Source organism: Macrotis lagotis, chromosome X (genome assembly GCF_037893015.1).
Source record: "Macrotis lagotis isolate mMagLag1 chromosome X, bilby.v1.9.chrom.fasta, whole genome shotgun sequence".
NCBI classification, from domain to species: Eukaryota; Metazoa; Chordata; class Mammalia; order Peramelemorphia; family Peramelidae; genus Macrotis; species Macrotis lagotis.
The window spans coordinates 147,763,546-147,783,859 of NC_133666.1; the positions used below are offsets into that span (position 1 = coordinate 147,763,546).

The 20,314-nt window shown below is 35.4% G+C and overlaps 1 long non-coding RNA gene across 1 annotated transcript in view; it reads right to left on the reverse strand.

The window, feature by feature from the left end:
- LOC141501374 (uncharacterized) overlaps positions 1-19,625 on the reverse strand; it is a 40,506-nt gene extending 20,881 nt beyond the window's left edge. Inside the window, exon 1 of the long non-coding RNA XR_012472220.1 lies at positions 11,592-19,625. This is a non-coding gene — a long non-coding RNA (uncharacterized LOC141501374). The remainder of the gene's footprint in view (positions 1-11,591) is intronic.
- Between the last annotated feature and the right edge of the window lie 689 nt (positions 19,626-20,314).

Here is a 20,314-nt window from a genome sequence, read left to right on the forward strand (position 1 = left end):
TGCTCTCACAGAGCTTGTAATCTAATTATGGAAACAATATGAAAACAACCATGTACAATCATGATATATGTAGGTTAGATTGGGGGGGGTGATCTTAGAAGAATGGACAAGAATTAAAGAGAACTAATTAAGGCTTCTTGCAAAAGGTGTTTTTTGAGACTGGTAGAGACATGTTTCTATTTGTAGGTGGAAAGAGAAATCCTTGGAATTGAATGAATAATAAAATTGTTTCAGATAGACTTCTGCCTATAACAGAGAGCATAGTGGATTTTTTTCTTTAACGAAAGAAAAATTTAATTATTTTATTGATGTTTAGTGTAAAGTTATTTTGTATTATGCACTTCAGCATTCTCCTGAATTATTAGATACATTGTTAGATATTTAGAAAATATATAAATATACTTGAATTATAGTTTCTCTCCTTGCCTTATTGAGAAACTAGGGACCTCTAAAATTAGCCCAGATATAGACTATTAAAACTTGAAATAGAATGTAAGTTCCTAGAAGGCAAGGATTATTTTTCTTCTCTCTGTCTCCAGTGCTTTCAACAGGAAAAGTACTTAAAAGCTTATTGAACAGCCTAATTTAACTTGAACAAGGAAATATCCAATAACTATCACACTAACAAAAATGCTACCAAAAATGGAATCAAATAGAACTAAAAGGAACACAGGAGTCATACTCATGTGTGGCTCTTATCAGCATGTTCCATTAAAGCATCCTCTCCACATAAAACTAGGGAGTTTGCTTTCATAAAAAATGACATGGAATTGAAGTGCCTAGGAGAGACATGTGTGAATATTCTATAACTGGTTCCTGTCAGACTAAACCTGTGTTGAAAAAGAGACTCATTGACTGTATGCAGAAGTAGTCAAAAAAGTTTATCAATTTCTGCCACTTTTTGTAAACTTTGGATATTTTTCCAAAGTCACATGGCCCTGTGAAAGAGCCCCACTCCTCTATATTTGTTCTTTCTTGTTCTAGAAGAAGGCAATGGAGATTAGTGAGTTTCAAAAGGACCAAAAGACTCCTTTATAATCTGGCATTACAGAGTCTGGGCTCCTGAGTGAGAGTAGAATTGATGCCTCAAGGAGCAAGAAGTAACCTTTGGAAATGACCTTCAAGGACTGCAGTCCAGCAGCTGAGACTATCAGAGATTTATCATCTGGATATGAACTCAGTGGGATCAGTTCTATATAGGAAGAACTGAGTTAACTTTTGAGACTACTCCCCTGAGAGATGGAGGTGGCATAGGGAAGAATATGTCCCCAAGGCTTCAGAGAAAAATTGTTTATACATCTTTCCTGCTCTATTTTTCAAGAAAATATCCCTTTTTAAAGTTAATTATGTTCAATGGTTAAATGGAACTGAGGCACTAATAACCTAACAATGGGAGAAAAATGGCATGGAAGCTAGAAATAAAATCATAGAGCCTTCCCAAACCCACCACAGTACTCTAGAAGTGAGGAGGTAGATGTAGCAGCCTGGGTCTGGGAGAGTCAGAGCATATACTCTCCAGAAGAAAATGAAGAAAATTTAGAAAATAAAGTGCATTTTCCTTACTCTTCTTTCAGAGAAATTCAGAAAGAAAAAAAAAGCCTACATTATTTCACAAAATCATAAAGCCAGAAAGGAAATAAACATCATCTATTTCAAACCCCCACTTTTTGCAGATGAAGAAACTGAGGCCCAGAATGACTTGCCTACTGTCACACAGGTAATAAATAGGAGAGAAAGGATTAAAACCCATTTCCTCCTATACCCAATCCATGGTTCTCTGCTCTACAGCATGATTTCATTTTTATTGCTGTTCATTTGTGTCTGACTCTTTATGACTCCACTTGGGTTTTCTTGACAAAGATATTGAAGTGTTTTTCCATTTCCTTCTCCAGTTCATTTTTACAGATGAGAAAATTGAGGCAAACAGAATGAAATTATTTACCCCACAGTTATTTACCCCACTTCTCTTCTTTCAGATAAATCTAGAAAGGAAGCTCCTTTATTCTGATAACCCTTGAAAGCAGTAACCACTTACTTTAATTTTTGTATCTCTAGTGTCTATTACATGGCAATTGCTATAAATGTTTGTGAATTCAATTTGAAGCACTTTCCTCAGGGCAGCTAGGTGGTGCAGTGGATAGAGCACTGGCCCTGGAGTCAGGAGGACCTGAGTTCAAATCTGACCTCAGACATTTAATAATTACCTAGCTGTGTAACCTTAGGCAAGTAACTTAACCCCTTGGCCTTGCAAAAGCCTAAATAAATAAATAAAAGTACTTTCCTCAGAATAATTCTATATTATTACTCTCCCCATTTTATAGATAAGCAAACTGCGTATCAGAGAGATTAAAGGACTTGGACAAAATCAGATATCTAATAGAGATTTGGAGACAACAAAATCACATAAACACTATATAGCTAATCTGATACTGTTTAGATCAGAAGTATCAAATACTCTGTAGGCAAATCCATATAAGGGCCTTCAATCAGATTAAAATGATTGGGACATATTTTGACAGATGAGGAAACTGAGACAGGGTGAAATGACTTGCCCAGGATGATAGTAAGAATATTAGACTTCCTGACTTCAAGTCTGATATTCTGTATATTACACCAACTAGTTGCCCTCATTTAGACCTGAAATAGGCATAAAAGGTCTTTTGTGCCCCATTTTATAGTTGAAGAAACTGAAGGTCAGAGAGCTCCATTGACTAAGTCAATCATACATAGCAAATTAATGTTAGAACCAGTCTGATGCCTAGACCTCTTGACTCTTCAGGCTTCTTTCTAGGACATCACATTCACTCAGATCACTTCATAAAACTTCTAACAATGTGGGTGTTCAAAATAATTAATGTCATGAGCTCAGAAGCATCATTTGTTCACATCTAATATTTATAACCACAGCATGATGGGTAAGAGGGAACTTCCTGATTTATTTTCACTGCTATTTTCTTTCTTGATTTGTTTTTGTTTTCCATTTCATTGTTTTTGTGTAATGTGCTACAATAAACTGAATGTGACAAACAAGTCCTTCCAATAAATGTTCATGAAAACCTTCCCAGATGGCACACAATAGCTCTCTGGGCCTGTGTATATAACAAAGTTAAGAAGCAGGTGGTGTCCTAATAGATATTATACTGAAAAAAAGTAAAATGAAACACAGTTTCCTCAAATTTCCCCTGAAGAAATTCAATTAAATGTTTCACTATAGAGATGAAAACTGGTTTCTCCTCACAGAAAGAGCTTTCATGCTAGAACCACCAAAGAGGGAGGTACCAAAGTAAGGAATTATGAAGATGACTATGACAATAAGGGAGGGATTGACTGAGGAGTGCTTTGGTGCACCAGTAAAATCTATTGGGAGGCAATAATAAATAGGCAACCAAGAGGGCAGAGACAGGTGACACAGTGGCTAGAGTGCCAAAAATGAAATCAGAAAGACTCTCTTTCTTGACTTGAAATCCAGTCTCAGACATACTTACTAGTTATGTGATTCTGGGAAAGTCATTTAATCCCATTTGCCTCAGTTCCCTTATCTGAGAAGAAAATGGCAAACCACTCCAGGATCTTTGCAAAGAAAACCCCAAAGGAGTCCCAAGAGTCAGACATGACTAAAAATAAAAACTCAACTAAACAATAAAAGGCAATCAAGCCAAATATCTCCAACAAAATAAGAAAAATTCACACTAGGAACATTTCTTTCTTTAACTTTTCTCTCTTCATCAGTGGTTTATCATTTGTAAAATTAGGATTATAATGCCTACAACATTTATTTCATGATTGCAAGAAACAACCAAGATATGTAAAACAACTGTTAAACCATAAAAAACCATTTAAATGTCAGCTACTTGTTTTCTCTTCATTCCATTATCTGCTTCAATTACGAAGTCTCTAATTTATTCCATGAAAGATGTATCCAGTTGGGTTGTGTAATTGAGCATATCAGATCACTTACAGAAGTCATTTTTTTGTCCTTGAAAACTTAAAATGTTTTAGAAATTATCACAGAACCTTAATGTTTCTGCCTTGTTCTACCTGTTCTACCACTTCAACAAAATGAAGAGGAGGAAAAAGCACTAGGAGGAGACAAACACTTATCAATATATTTTTTCCATTTCAGTCATGTCTAACTTAACATGCTAAAGGTAAAAAATTCAAAGGCTCTAATTTATGGCACCAAATGGCAAACATTTTTTAAAGATATCTTTATCAGGCTAAAATTACATCCCTTAATAATAACTGATAAATGAAATCGCTAGCTAGATAGAATGATGCAGTAGAACCACAGAGAAACCAAAAGTAGAACCCAATGAAAATAAACGACTTGTATTTGATACACTCAAAAGAAAAATTAAGGAAGAAAAATTATTCAAAACTGATGGGAAAATTCTAAGACTATAGGGCAACAAAATTTCAGTTATAGCTGAGTAATTCTAACTGAGAAATCAGTAGAGACTAAAAATCAGGGCTTGGATTATTATTTTCGATTGCTTAGACTTAAAGTGATGGAGAATATGTTAATAATTAAATTAACTTATAATCAATTAGTAAATAATGAATTAAATTAAAAGATTAAATGTAAAAATGTGTTGTACTGTTCAGAGACAATCATTAACCAGTTACCAGGACATTTCTGGTTTGGTTCCACATCTCACAAAATATGCCATAATAAACTCTAACTAGCTCAGTGATATGACTATCTTTTTCATCACTTTAAGAACTGAAAGAACAAGGAATATATCTGTCTTAACTAGGAAGAAGAGTGATTGTTTTAAATCAACTAGAAGAAAATATCTGAGATAAATTTGATGGATTTGACTATATAAAAGTGAGGATTTTTTGTACTACAAAACTAGATTCTTTAAAATTAAATATCAGGAAAAAATATTTGAAATAAAATCATCAGGATATAGCACTGGTCCTGGAATTAGGAGGACCTTAGTTCAAATCTTCAAACATCTGACACTAGTTATATGACCCTGTATAAGTCACTTACCTCCAATTGCCTTACAAAAAAAGGAAAGAAAAGAAAAAGAAAGTAATCAGATCAAGGTCTTACATCCAGAATTTATTTCTCAGTGGAGGAATCAATTGCCAAGGCAATTTGTGAAGGAAGAAATGTAAACTATTACTTATACCAACATAAAAATATACTCAAACTCATCAATAACCAGGGAAATGCAAATTCAGGCATTGCTAAAATATCATTTCATAACCACTAAGGAAGAGGTCTTGCTCAACCTGTTAAACAAAGAAGACTATGAAGGTTCACATTACATGAGTGATCCTGTGAAAGTAAGACCTGCAATAATAGTCAAAAGTCTCTTTTCCCATTAACCAGGAGTTTGAATATCAACCTATTCCCACATAAATAGTCCTTACCCTCCAAATGAATCATCAACAGTCCTACAACTTTGATCTTCACACCATGTTCAGATTTCTAATTCCTATACCTGTTCCTGCTTGTACTACATAAGAGCCCGATAAAAACACATTATGCTTACTAATTTGGTAAAGTTCCACCTGGGTCCCAACATACCTGTTTCTGACATCCTTAACTACCCTTTTTATTGTAAATATTTCCCACTCTAAAAAGGTGTGTGTCTTGGGATCATGAGCCTCATTCAAACTGGGTAAAGACAATTTTGGAATGACTGGAAAGACTAGGTCTAGAGTGAAAAGATTTCAAGTCCCAGAACTGACACACATTATTCATATATCCTTGAGCAAGTAATTTAACCTCTCTTGGCCTCTCTGGCCACCTGTTAAAGGAAGAATTTAGATTCAGTGACCTCTAAGATCCCTTGCAGTTCTAAACATGTGATTCTGTATATAATGATCAGATAGCTAGGTGCCTCCATAGACAGAGCTCTGGACTGGGAACCAGGAAGATGATGTGTCTTCTTGAGTTCAAATTCAGCTTCAGACCCTTATTAGCACTGTGACCCCTAGACAAGTCACTTAAACTCTCTTTGCCTCAGTTTCCTCATCTATAAAGGGAGCTAGAGAAGGAAAACGAAAATTAATTCCCAAACTGGGTCAGAGATTGCTGAGAAAAGGTAAATCATTCACAACTGATCATCCAAAACATTATAGTTTCTTTGTATACAGTACACTTCCCATTGCATCCACCCATGTAAGTTTTTTAATGAGAGCATCTTGTTCATTATTTCCCTCAACAGATTAGAATTTCATCATAATCACATACCACAATATTCAGTCATTTCCCTAATTGATGGATAGCCCCTCAATCTCCAGTTCTGTGCCATTAGAAAAGAGCTGCTTCACATTTACCTTTACATATAGGTCATTTTCCTACCTATTTTTCATCTCTTCTAGTATAAAGACCAAAATATGGCTCTGCTAAGTCAAGAGGTAAACAAGGCTTTAAAGCCCTGTGGGCATAGTTCCAAAATGCTCTACAGAATTGTTGTATCATTTCAAAAGTCCTCCAATAATGCATTAATCTCACTTTCCCTCATCCTCTCCAACATTTGCTACCTTCTCTTACTGTCCTATTAGCTAATCCAGTAGGTATAAGGAAGTATCTCAGAATTGTTCCAACCCACATTTCTCCTATTAATAGTGAGTTAGGATATTTTTTAAATGATTTAAATAGGTAGCACTGATAACCTCATCTGAAAACTTAACTTATTTCAATATTTTTCCTACAATTACTTTTTCCCTCCATCCTATTCCCCCACTCCCATTACCTCTCTCCTTTCACCCTATCTCTCCTCAAAAGTGTTTTGTATTTGGAGTTACCACTCCCTCCCACAATCTTCCCTCCCTTCTATCATGTCCTTACCTCTTTCTCCCATTCCTTTCCACTAGGGTAAGAAAGATTTCTAATCCACTTGAGTATGTTTGTTATTCCCTCTCTGAGTCAATTTCAATGAGAGTAAGACTCACTCTCAATTCCTCCCTTCCATTCCACTCCAAAAACTTTTTCTTGCCTCTTTTATGTGATATAACTTACCCCATTCTAGCTCCCTCTTTCCCTTTCTTCAATACATTCCTCTTTCACCTATTAACCCCATCTTTTTAATATATTAATTTTCAAATTCAACACTCAACTGTGTTTTCTCTATATATGCTCCTTCCAACTTCCCTAATAAATGAGAAGGTTCATATATGTAATTACCATATAAGTTGTTAGTATTGTCATCCCATACTGGAATATAAGCAGTCCAACATCATTAAGTCCCTTATGATTTGCCTTTCCTGGTTTACCTTTTTATATTTCACATAAGTCTCATATTTGAAGATCAAATTTTTCTGTTCAGTTCTGGTCTTTTTATCAGGAAAATTTGAAAGTTCCCTATTATATTGAATGTTCATCTTTTCCTCTGAAAAAAAATATATTCAGTTTTGGGGCAACTAGGTGGTGCAGTGGATAGAGCACTGGCCCTGGAGTCAGGAGTTCAAATCTGGCCTCAGACACTTAATAATTACCTAGCTGTGTGGCCTTGGGCAAGTCACTTAACTCCATTTGCCTTGCAAACAAAAAACAAAAAAAAAAAGAGCAAAAAAAATTCAGTTTTGCTGGGTAGTTGATTCTTTGTTGTAATCCAATTTCTTTTACCTTACAGTATATCATATACTACGCCCTAGGATCCCTTAATATAGAAGCTGCTAAATCTTGTGTTACCCTAACTATGGCTCCATGATATCTGAATTGTTTCTTTTTCATGGCTTGCAATAGTTTCTCCTTGACTTGGGAGCTCTGAAATTTGATTACAACATGCCTGGCAGTTTTCAGGAGCTAATCAATGAATTCTTTTAATTTCTATCTTACCCTCTGCTTCTACGATATCAGAGAAGTTTTCCTTCATAATTTCTTGGTTCTTTTTTGATTTTGGCTTTTCAAATAGTTCAATAATTTTTAAATTATCTCTCCTGGATTTGTTTACCAGGTCAGTTGTTTTTTCCACATTTTCTTCTGGTTTTCAATTCTTTCGGATTTGTTTTATTGTTTCTTGATTTCTCACAAAGTTTTCTTGAAGGTTTGGAATATGGAAGTTTTGTCTTTGTTATCTTTTTTCTGAGTGTGTATTTTGATCTTCCTCATGATCATAGTAACTGTCTATGGTCAGTTTTTTCTTCTGTTGTTTATTCATTTCCCCAGTCTATGTCTTGATTTTAACTCTCTGTTAAGATGGAGCTCTGCTCCCAGGGTGGAAGCTGTACTATCCCAAGCTTTGGGAGATTTTTTGCAGTTTTTTCCAGAGATACTTCTAAGGACTTGAGAGTTTTCAATTATTCCAAGATCTTAAAATCTAAAAAGGGGTCTGTACTATTCTCCTGTCCTGTGCTCTGGTCTGTTGGTGACTACAAGCACTTCTTTCTGTCCTGGAACTGTGAGGAGGGTCCCTGCTCCACTGGGGCAGTAAGCTCTGTTGTGTTTCTGATCCTCTTCCTGGCTCTGGGGTCTCAGACTACAACTAAGATCTGAGCAGAGTCCTGCCTCAGTGTTAGCAAAGAGACCCCTGCTTTGGACCCCCTTCATTTGTGGACTGAGAGCTCTAGAACTGCCACTATAATTCAGTGGTTCCTAAAGCCTGCTCCTGGTCCACTGGGTCAGGTCTGCACTGATGAGATATGTGCAGGACTGTGCTCCAATCTTACTCTGCTGCAGCAGAGCTTTCCTGCTGACCTTTCAAGTTGTCCTTGGCAATCCCAGGGCTGAGAGCACACTGCACACTGCCACCACTGCCACTGACCATTTGCTGGGACCAGTTCACTCTGGTGCAGCCTGCACTGCTCTGTACTTCTCTCTCACCCTGGTGCAGTAGAACCAACCTGCCCAATCTTCCAAGTTGACTTGGACTGGAAAATTGTTTCACTCAGTCTTATTTATGAATTCTGCCACTCTCAAATTTGGTTAGAGTCATTATTTTAAAAGGTACTTGGAGTGGTTTGGGTGAGACTCTGTCATCTTGACTCCAACCCCACCCCCAACTGCCTTATATCTTGTTTAATATTTGCCAATTATACATTTTAATCTGTTTCTACCTCACTCAGGAATGTTGTAGGCAGCATGACTGACACCTCTGCTCTAGGTAACTCACTATATCTCAAGTTACAGAAAATTCTGCATGGGTAAAGAGAGTTTCACAGCCTGGTAGGTCTTTATACCAATGAAATTATGGATCTAGTCCCTACCCCCTAAACATAAACTCCTGGATCTTTGAAATTTACCAGGTAAGCAGATTATAAATAGAGACTAGAACTTGGAAAATCCCAGAAAAAACGAGATGAGCATATTTTCCAGTAATTAATCTTGTTGACTGCCCTATAGAAATTTGTATTATGACAGACACCAACAACCCAAACTAAAATTTTAAATGATCAATCCAATGATTTCAAATTAGAAATAAAATATTATTGTTGTCTTGAAATGTGAAGAATATTGAAAATTATTTAATATTTCCCAAGGATGTCTTAAATTTAAAAACTATTTCAATTTCTTTTCAAGAACTAGGAGGTCTAGGAAACCTCAACACTGTTATAATCGCCACTTATAACACTGTATCTATGGAAGATGCATTCAGAATCAGTTATGGATCATATGATTTTCATCATAATGTGAAAAAGATGCTATTATTTTCCCATTTTGCCATCTAGCTGGTTCCCTATTAGTAGAAAGAACATATAGATAAGATACATGTAGTTTGTCTTTCATTTTTGAAGAGAACCAATGACATGCGGTGATGTCTTGATTTATGCTTGAATTGGATTTAAGTGAGTCAAGGTCTGAGGAAGACTAAGGTACATATAGAATAGATGGAAGATGTATTAGAGAAAATGGCACTTAGAGGTACAGGGGCTAGGGGAGAGGGGAGGGAGAGGGGGAGAGAGAGAGAGAGAGAGAGAGAGAGAGAGAGAGAGAGAGAGAGAGAGAGAGAACACAAGGGAAAGATACTGTAAAGACATGTAGACAGGAGTTGGAATATTATGCGTGAACAGCAAGTAAGGCAGTATGGCTATATTACTGGGTGTGAGTAAAATAATTTATGATAAAATAGGAAGGAACAGGTTGTAAAGAGCTTAAGATGCAAAAGAAAAGAGCTTATATTTGATTCTAGAGGTAATAGGGAGTCACTGGAGTTTATTGAGTAGAGAGAAATAATATGACCAGATTTCCCTTTAGAATAATCACTTTAGCAGTTGTCTGGAGAATGGATTCAAGGTGGGGGGGGGGGGGAAGATGAGACAGGAAGACCAGTGAGGAGGTTAATACAACAGTCCAGGTGAGAGGCCATAAGAATGTGAATTTGGAGGGGTTTGTAATGAGTATGCATAGCAAATAATAGATGCAAGATATTTTATAGAAGTACTATAGAAATGTCAGGATTTTGCTACTGATTGGATATGTGAGATGAATAAAAGTGAGGCACCAAGGATGGCACTGATATTTCAAACCTGGGTTATTGGAAGAATAAGGTACCCTTGACAATAACAGAAAAATTCAGAAGACATTGAGTTTTAAATTTAAAATGCCTATGGGACAAAAAGATCAAAATGTCCAAGACTAAAGGCAAGGCTACAATTCAGGAGAAAGCCTAGCATTGAACATAGTGATCTGGAAGTCACTGGCAGAGAAGTGATAAACCCATGACTAAGTGAGGCAGTTCAGAAAGAAAAAAGGACCTAGAGTTTAATCTTGGAATCTTTTGATAGACAAAAGAAACAATGAGAACAATTTCACAAAAACTTAGAAGAAGAAAGACTATCTGGGAGCATTGTCAACAGTATCAACTAGCAGAAAAGTCAAGGATGAGGATCAAGAATATAGTATTCGATTTGGCAATAAGAAACTTTAAAGACAGCAGAAACCAGTTTGTAGAGTATTATTTGAGAGACAGACAGATAGAGACAGAGACTGAGACAGAGAGACAAGAGACAAAGAGAGACAGAAAGAGAGAGACAGAGAAGGAATTAGGGTCAAAAGCATCTATAGCTTTTTAACAGAGTTTTCTAAAAAGACAGAAAGGGGGGCGGTTAGGTGGCATAGTGGATAAAGCACCGGCCTTGGAGTCAGGAGTACCTGAGTTCAAATCCAGTCTCAGACACTTAACCTAGCTGTGTGGCCTTGGGCAAGCCACTTAACCCCATTTGCCTTGCAAAAACCTAAAAAAAAAAGAGAGAGAAAGAGAAAGAGACAGACAGAAAAGAAACAAGCAAGGAATAAAGGAAAAGAAGGAAAGAGGACAAGGGAGTCACTGAAGCATTTTTTTAATTTATAGAAGAGAACTATAAATAATTCAGAAGGAGATATAGAAAGCAAGTAAAGCTTTGAAAGTAACATGTTGAATTTATTTTTATGTTGAGGGTTTTTTAAAAGTAAATTGCAAAAAAAATAAAATAAAATATAAAAGGTAAATTGCATGCCATTAATTCAGTTTTATACATGCTCTTTTTCTGTTTTATTTTGAAGAAAAAAGGATAGACTCAACAACAACAACAACAACAATATGAATGGAATTCTGAAGACACAAGAGAAATGTTTTCCTACTGACTAGTCAATGCCAAAAACAATAAATTCTTTTATGTTGTAGGCTTGAATGAAAAACCAGGTGGTTTACCTGGAGGTATGAATGCCATTCTGTCAGAAAGCTTCAGAGGTTCAAAGAATCATGTCAGAGGGATCCAGGGAAGAGTAGTTCAAAAAGAGGGCCTGAGCAAGAGAGAAGGGGGTGCCAGTTAAGAAAATGGGTTACAATTAGAACATAAACACTTCTGTTGGATGGAGAAAGGTTAGTTTAGAAAAACTGGAGTTTTTCCAGAATACAACACATTTATTATATGCAAGTCACTGTTTTAAGTACTGTTGCATTGTATTACTCTATAAATTAAAGAATTGAAATCTAGATGTGCTGAATGACTTTCCTTAGTGCATGTATTGCATGTTAAAATCTATTGAATATTCTCAAGAATCAATACACAGGAAATAAATAATACTATAACACAGATTTAACTAAATATTTCTGCCTATTATGAAGTCCTTTGAATAAAATGACCCCCAGAGACCTTCTAGAAACCATACGGTGACTTCAAATGAGTTTGAAATTTCATTGCCATTTTAATTTGCTTAATCTATATCACCCTACGTTGCTTATTTTAACATTTAGTTCATTTTTTTGCAGCCTTAACAAGTTTCACCTTAATTCATGCCTACTAAGAAAATCTCATTGTGTTGGAATGAGTTCATCAGTCCCTTCTACAGACATACAACATTAAAGAGCAATTTAATACTAAACCATAAAAATTTACATTTGAGATTAATTGGCTTTTCCTATTCACCAAGGGAGTACAACACACCTGCTCTGACATGAAAGTCATTTTCACTTTATATTTAACATAATTTTATTGCTACTAAAAGTCACCTCATCTCTCATAACTTCATAAATTCTTGTATGTGACTTTTTGCTAGATCTCCAACTAGGAGAGGGCAGTTGGAGCTTTGTCCCAAGGCACCAATTAGAGGGCATTAAAAAAATTGTGGTGCTTCAGCAGCATAGAAATAATAGAATTTAGTACCTAGTTAGTAGGGAGGGAAAAAACTGCATAGGAAACTGCTAGATGGTTGACTTCCTTCCCCTGTGACCACAACTTTGGTGAGCTCTTCCTCAGTCCAGCCCTTCTCTTTCCATAACTCTCTTCACACAATGACCTTATGGTGCTTTGTATCAAAAAAATGCATTCTAAGACATTTAGTGGCACTAGTTTTGAGTTCAGAGTACTGCCACAAGCATAAAAATTAAAAGTTCTATATTTTGCTCTCTTTGTTTTCTTTGCCCTGTGGAGCCTATCATGGTTGCTCAGAACTTTCTTCTGTTCTCTAAATGTGCTTCATTTTCATAAAGTCCCCTAATGCATCATGGGAGTGAATTGAGACCCAGTAACTGAATAATGAAAATAGCACATTACTTCTATACATAGTGAGACAACAAACATTTATTAAGTACCTACTATATTCAAGTAGGTATCAAATGGGCATATTCAAGCTAGGCATCCAGTCTATATAAAACTAAGGCATAACTAGAAGATAAAAGGAAGGAAAGGGTCTACATTACAGAATATTTTAGGAAAATTATTTATAACCATTTAAAAATAAGAGATCAATAGGACATATGTCTTCAAAAACATTTTCCAGTATCTATTACATATGAAAAAAATTAACAGACCATCTAAGGATGGACAGAACATTGGACTGGGAGTTGAGACCTGGAATTCTAATCTCAACTTGCTACCAATCACCTAGATGACCATAAGAAAGACATTGTCTATCTATGGACCTCCATGTCCTCATCCTTTTAAATGGGGGGGGGTTACATTCTGGAAAGTAATTTGTAATTAAGCTAAAAAAATATAATTATGTTGTCCATATGCATATATGGACCCAAAAAGGGCAAATACTTAAAGAAAAGTATCTTATGCACCAAAATATTCATAGTAGAACACTTGATGATAACAGAGAACTGAAAACAAAGTTATTCATCAATTGGGGAATGGCTAAACAAAATTTGACATACAAATGTAATGGAATTATAGGCAAGTTAGTCTAATGAAAGAAAGGATTAGGAAATGGCAAACCATGCCAGTATCTTTGCCAAAATACAAACAAACAAACAAATAAAAAACAAAAAGGGAGCCACAAAGAGTCAGACACAACTGAAAAGCAACAGGAACAACAAAAATGATATCATCTAGCAAAATATTACTTCCAGCATCAAAATATAAGCTCCTCCCTAAGTAGAAAATTATTCATTACTGAATTATGAGAACAATTATTATTTCAGTATTTGAATTTAATCTTGTATGGCAAGAAACATGATCAGTTTAGTTTAATGCTTAACTTAGGACTCCATGCCAATTTGATCCAAGGAAACTTTAAAGGACCCGAAGATGGATGTACAGAATTTCCAATTTCCTGAGAAATATCTTTTAATTAATCTATGTGCAACTTAATAAATCAATGTGCCTTATTTGGAAATTCATTACTTGCCAACAAATCAGATGATTGTTTCCATGCTCCTTTGTTTGAAACCACCATAATGTTTGACTCAGAGATTCAGAGAATAAATCACCTATTCTGGCTCTCCCCTCTGCTCGTATATGGTATACTTAAGAAACTTCTTCCTAAATTTCTTCACTTCTCAGTTTTGTTCTCAAGTAACATCTGCTTGGTATTCAAATAGATTTACAAACTGGAGTCTTCCTACTTTGCCTTTCTTCCTACACAGCTCTCTCCTCCACATACCTCCAACAGAAGTGTCAGAATCAAAGAGAAGCAAACTTCTGGCCTTATATTGACTTAGAAAATTATAAAATAACATTATCTATGTTGGATTAAATTTTTTCTTATTTTTTTAAAACATTGCCCAATTACATTTTAATCTGATTTGACAGCACTAAGGAGTTTTGCCCTCTGCCAAGCTGCTACTTTTCACACTACAATACCCTTCTCACCTCTGTGTCTTTATACTGGCAATCACTCATATCTTAGAATTTCTGGTTTTCTCTGAGACTCAAACTGAATCACCACCTTTTATATGAAGACTTCACTAATTCCCTCTAGCCACCAGATGGAAGTGTACTCTCTCCCAAATGTAAATTATGCCAATTTTTGTGTATATCATGTACATGTAACACCAAGTAGGTTTATATGATAATACACACTGTTAATATGGATGATATGTAACTCCTGCCTATCTGGGAGGTTTCTGAGCTTGTGCTGCTACAATATTGGGATACTCTGAAGGTCTCCCTAAAGAACTTTGGAATTAATTGTGCAACATGGGAGACACTGCCCTCATCAATGTGGATGGTGCTCTATGAGCAAGGCAGAATGGAAGCAGCTCAAGGTGAGATGTGAAAGTTCTCTCAATCCCAGATGTTTGCATGAACTATTTGTGTCTGACCTGTGGTAAAACATTCCAAGTTCATATAGGTCTGATCAGCCTCAGGCAGATACACTGCAACTTATCTTTAACACGGACAAAAACCAACCATTTAGAGAGAAAGAGAGAATGAGGGCAAGTTAAGGCAAAAACTTTGAATGGCAGATTTCCCTGGAGCTAAAGAAATGTGAGAAAAGTCAGTCCTCTAACACATCTTTTGATTTCTGGCATCTAAAGAAACTGCCAAGAATGGACTTCTAGGATGAAATCATACCTCTAGACTACAAATAGATGATATGCCATAAGTAGATGTAATTGTAGATAGAATGAGTGCCATTGTCATCTCATCCATCTATCCACTCATCTCAAAGATCAAAATCACAAGAGTCAATGGACTCAGATACTTATCAATCTATGCTACACAGACCATCCTAGATCTCTGTGACACAGAAATATCTAGCTTATGTTGTCTTACTTCTTGGAATATAGTTCCTTGAGTGCAGGAATTCATTCACTTTTGCCTTTGCATTTACAGTGCTTAGCACCTTGCTTATTGACTGATAACATTCTGAGGTAGCAAAAAACTAGAAACAAGATAGATGACTATCAATTGGAAAATGACTAAACAAATTACATGATACAAATGCAATGAAATATTGTTGTGCTATAAGGAAAAAGAAAAATGAGAAATTCCAAGAAACATGGGGAAGACTATTGCCACTGTGATTATAACACTGTAAATTATAATATAAAAAAGAAATTGAACTCTGAATTTCATTAAATAATTTCAATACTGGAAAACAAATTACAAAATAAACCTTCTTTCTCCTCATGGAGAAGTGAGGCTGTGGATGTGCCTTATCTAAATATACACATATATGTATACATACTATCTAGCTAAGTTATTGGGTTCATTGAGTTTGCTTAAATGAGTTTTTGTTGTTTATTTGTTACAAGGAACAGTTCATTGAAAGGTTTAGGATATGAAGAAATGACTGGTTTAAGAACAAGAGTCTACAAAACTTTTTAATTTTAGAATCATTTTTCAAATGGTATGTTAAACTGGATGATTTTCCTCAACTCTATCATTCTCTAATTGCAGCAGGATATCCAGGTTTGGGGCCATTTGTGTCCTTCTGATCCTGTTTTTAAAGTATTGAGGTTGTCAGATAATTAGAATTTCAAAGGGTCAATAATTAGGGTCACACCCTGCCCTCCCTTGTAGCCCTTATGTTGAATGATTCCTCTTCTAGCAATACTTCTTTCTTTTCTGATCCAACTATTAACACTATGAACTTTGTTCTACATCTAACATGAAAATCTGTATCACAGGGTTCCCAGAATCTCTGGGCTTAGATTGCTGTATCTGAAACCCCCCTCCAGACTTCAATGACTGACTTCCTTTCTGAAATTCCCCTCAGTATTCTGACATCTGACAGCATAAATAATAATTATAGCAATAATAGCTAACATTTACATAGCAGTTACTATGTGCTAGACACTATCCTAAGTACTTGTTTTATAATTATTATCTCATATGTTCCTCAGGACAACCCTGGGAGGTAGGCACCATTATTAGATGAGGAAATTGAGATATATAAAAGTTAAGTAACTTGCCCAGTGTCACACAGTTAATAATTGTCTGAGACCAGTTTTTTACCTCAGTTCCTTCTGACTGGCAAGTACTCTCACCACTGAACCATTTAATTGATTCTAAATATAGTATATTTATAAAGTATAATTGAATTTCCTATTGTCAACTTCAAATATTTTATCTTTTTTCTTAAAATAAATTTCACCTTAAAAAATATGTAATGGGATTCATATTCCATGAACCTCAGTGGGAGAATTGTAGCTTAGAACTTGAGGAGATTATGCTTTATAATGATAATATAGTGATAATTTCATTGAGTGAATAGAATTTTCTTTTCTTGACAGAAACCTTACTTGGGGGGGCGGCTAGGTGGCACAATGGATAAAGCACCGGCCTTGAAGTCAGGAGTACCTGGGTTCAAATCCGGTCTCAGACACTTAATAATTACCTAGCTGTGTGGACTTGGGCGAGCCACTTAACCCCATTTGCCTTGCAAAAAAAAAAAAGAAACCTTACTTAGGAAACAAAACCCAAAATTTTAGAATTAAACTTAGAAGTTCTAATTATTTAGTTCTTTGGGGTTTTTTGTTTTTTTTTTTTTGGTCTGTTTGTTTTTTAGTTTTTGTAAGGCAATGGGGTTAAGTGGCTTGCCCAAGGCCACACAGCTAGGTAATTATTAAGTGTCTGAGACCAGATTTGAGCTCAATACTCCTGACTCCAGGGCCGGTGCTCTATCCACTGTGCCACCTAGCTGCCCCTAATTATTTAGTTTTAAAGAATTTTTTCTTCTCCTAAATTCAAGTTTATATGAAAGTTCCCCCTTGAGCTGATCTTAAGGCTATAGCATCCACTTTATTGTTAATTGTATTTCATTTGCACTTCTATTTACTGGTGGTTATCTATATCAGGCTTCTTCACAGAGGCTTCAAAGGATTTAAAGCCAGAAATCATACCTGCTGACATTTACAGAGCATCTCCACAAATTATCTCATTTAACTGTCATAACAACCCTTTGAAGATTGCTAAAGAGTCTTCTTTTGTTTCCTAAGCTGTTTCTTCATTTTCTCTAGATACTTCAAAAAAGAAAAGGAAATTTCACTATCCCCTTAATATTCATATAATGTGTTACACATGTCATATTGCACAACACAATTCCTCCAATTCCTAAGCTGTAATTCTACCACTGAGGTTCAAGAGAAGTAAATCCCACTTTACATTTTAAGAGAGAAAAGTATTACCATTTTTAATGAAATAAATCAAAGGTTTGTGGTTGGCAATGAAAAAGAAAATAAATCTTAATGTACTTTTTTTTTAGGTTTTTGCAAGGCAAATGGGGTTAAGTGGCTTGCCCAAGGCCACACAGCTAGGTAATTATTAAGTGTCTGAGGTCGGATTTGAACTCAGGTACTCCTGACTCCAGGGCCAGTGCTCTATCCACTGCACCACCTAGCCACCCCTTAATGTACTATTATTCCTATTTTTCAGATAAGAAAATTGAGGCTAACAGAAGTTAAGTCAAAGAGGTAATAAATATCATGGATAGGATTCAAATCCAAATGTTTCCTGTCTCCAAATTCAGGGTATTTTCTACTATGTCACATTTTTAGCTAATATATTATTTTAAATTTCTGAAAGGAAACTCAAAGATCATTTATTCCAATCCCCTTTTTATTCCAAAATTAATTCCATACATATTTATGAAGCATTTCCTCTTTACAATCCTCTCCACAAAATCCTATTCTGGTGCCTCATTATGACCAGCAAGAATCTGGGTTTTTGAAGAGTTTTTTGTTGTAGTTGTCCAATTGTTTCAGTTGTATCTAACTCTTAATGATCCCATTTAGGGTTTTCTCAGGAAACTTACTGAAGTGGTTTGCCATTTCCTTCTCTAGTTAATTTTACAGATGAGGAAACTAAGGTAAGCAGAATTAAGTAACTTGCCCAAGGTCATGTAGTTAGTAAGTGTCTGAGACCAAATTTGAATTTGGATCTTCTTGACTCTTAAATCCAATACTGAATCCACTGTGCCACCTAACTGCCCCCTTTTGAAGGCTATATCAGTACTAATATAAAGCTCTGACAAATTCTACTATGATAAGTTCTACACTAAATTGACTTTCTAAGAAACAGTCTGGAAAAATATAGGGAGAGTTATCACCAGTAAACCAGTCTATTAATGAATTTTTTATCATAATCACAGATGAAACAAAGGAAAAACCAAAATGGTATAAAATACTTGAAAGACTATTCATCAAGACATATATACAGGAATTCATAGAACGCTTTTTTATGGAAATGAAGATAGACTGAAATAATTTGAGAATAATAATAATAATAGCTAGAATTCACATAACTCTTTAAGGTTTGCAAAAATGCTTTTCCAAGTGCTAATTTTGTCTTCCCAATAATACTATGAGGTAGGAGCTACTACAATCTTCATTTTACAAATGAAGAAATTGAAAGTAGATAAATGATTTGCCCAGAGTCATAGATAAGTATTTAAGGCCAGATTTGAATTCAGGTCTTCTAGATTTTGGTCCAGTGCTATACCAAGCTTCTAAAGGAGTTACTTTTTTTTTTTTTTTTTTTTGCAAAGCAATGAGGTTAAGTGGCTTGCCCAAGGCCACACAGCTAAATAATTATTAAGTGTCTCAGGCTGGATTTTGGACTCAGGTACTCCTGACTCCAGGGCCAGTGCTCTATCCACTGTGCCACCTAGCCACCCCCCAGGATTACTTTTTAAAAATTATTTTTAAAAGTGAGTAGGAAAGGTCCACATTAGTACCTTATCTCAAACTATTCTACAAAGAAGTAATTATAAAAAATAGTTTGTATAGGCTAAAAAATACAAAAGCAAATGGACTTAATAGACTAGTGTTTGATAAAAATCAAAGATTCTAGCTACTGGGAAATGGACTTATTACTTGACAAAAACTGCTGGGAAAGCTAAACAGTAGTTGAGCAGAAATTCTGTTTAAACCATTATCTCACACAATGTACAAGATAAACTCTAAATGTATATGAGAGTTAGATATAAAATGTCACATCCCAAACAAATTAGAGTAGCAAGGAGGAACTTTCTCTTTCAAATCTCTGGATCATGTAAGAATTCATGACCAAAGGTAAATCACTGAAAATAAATGGACAATTTTTATTTTTAAAATTTAATTATAAATGAATCCATAGCAGTTAAGATTTGAAAGGAAACAATTAACAGTGGAAGAAAGCCAAATCTCTGCCCTGAATTTCTCAGATAAAGTTCTCACTTTCACAATACATAAGAACTGATTCAAATTTATAAGGGGAAAAAAAGCTGCAAGTTAAACTGTCAATCAGTCAATAAATCAATAAATATTTATTAAATGTCTATGTGAAGCACTAGGTTAAGAAATAGAGAAACAAAAACAAAACAAGAAAGCAAAAGACAGTGCTTGACCTCAAGAAACTTACAATCTAATGGAGGAGACAGCATGCGAACAAATATATACAGACACAGAAAGAAGCTATTTCTAAAAGCTTAAGAGAGGTTAGGAAAGACTTCCTGTAAAAGATGGGATTTTAGTTGAGACTTGAGGGAAACCAGGGGACTCGGGCACCACAGAGGAGAGGGGAGAGAATTCTAGGCACAGGGGACAGCCAGAAAAAATGTTCTCAACCAGGAAATGTTTCATGGAACAAGCAGGAGACCAGTGTCACTGAATTGAAGATACGTGTTTAGGGAGATAGGAAAGGTAAGAGGGGGCTAAGTAATGAAGGGTTTTGAATATAAAACAGCATTTTGCATTTGATCCTGGAGATGATATGGAGTTTA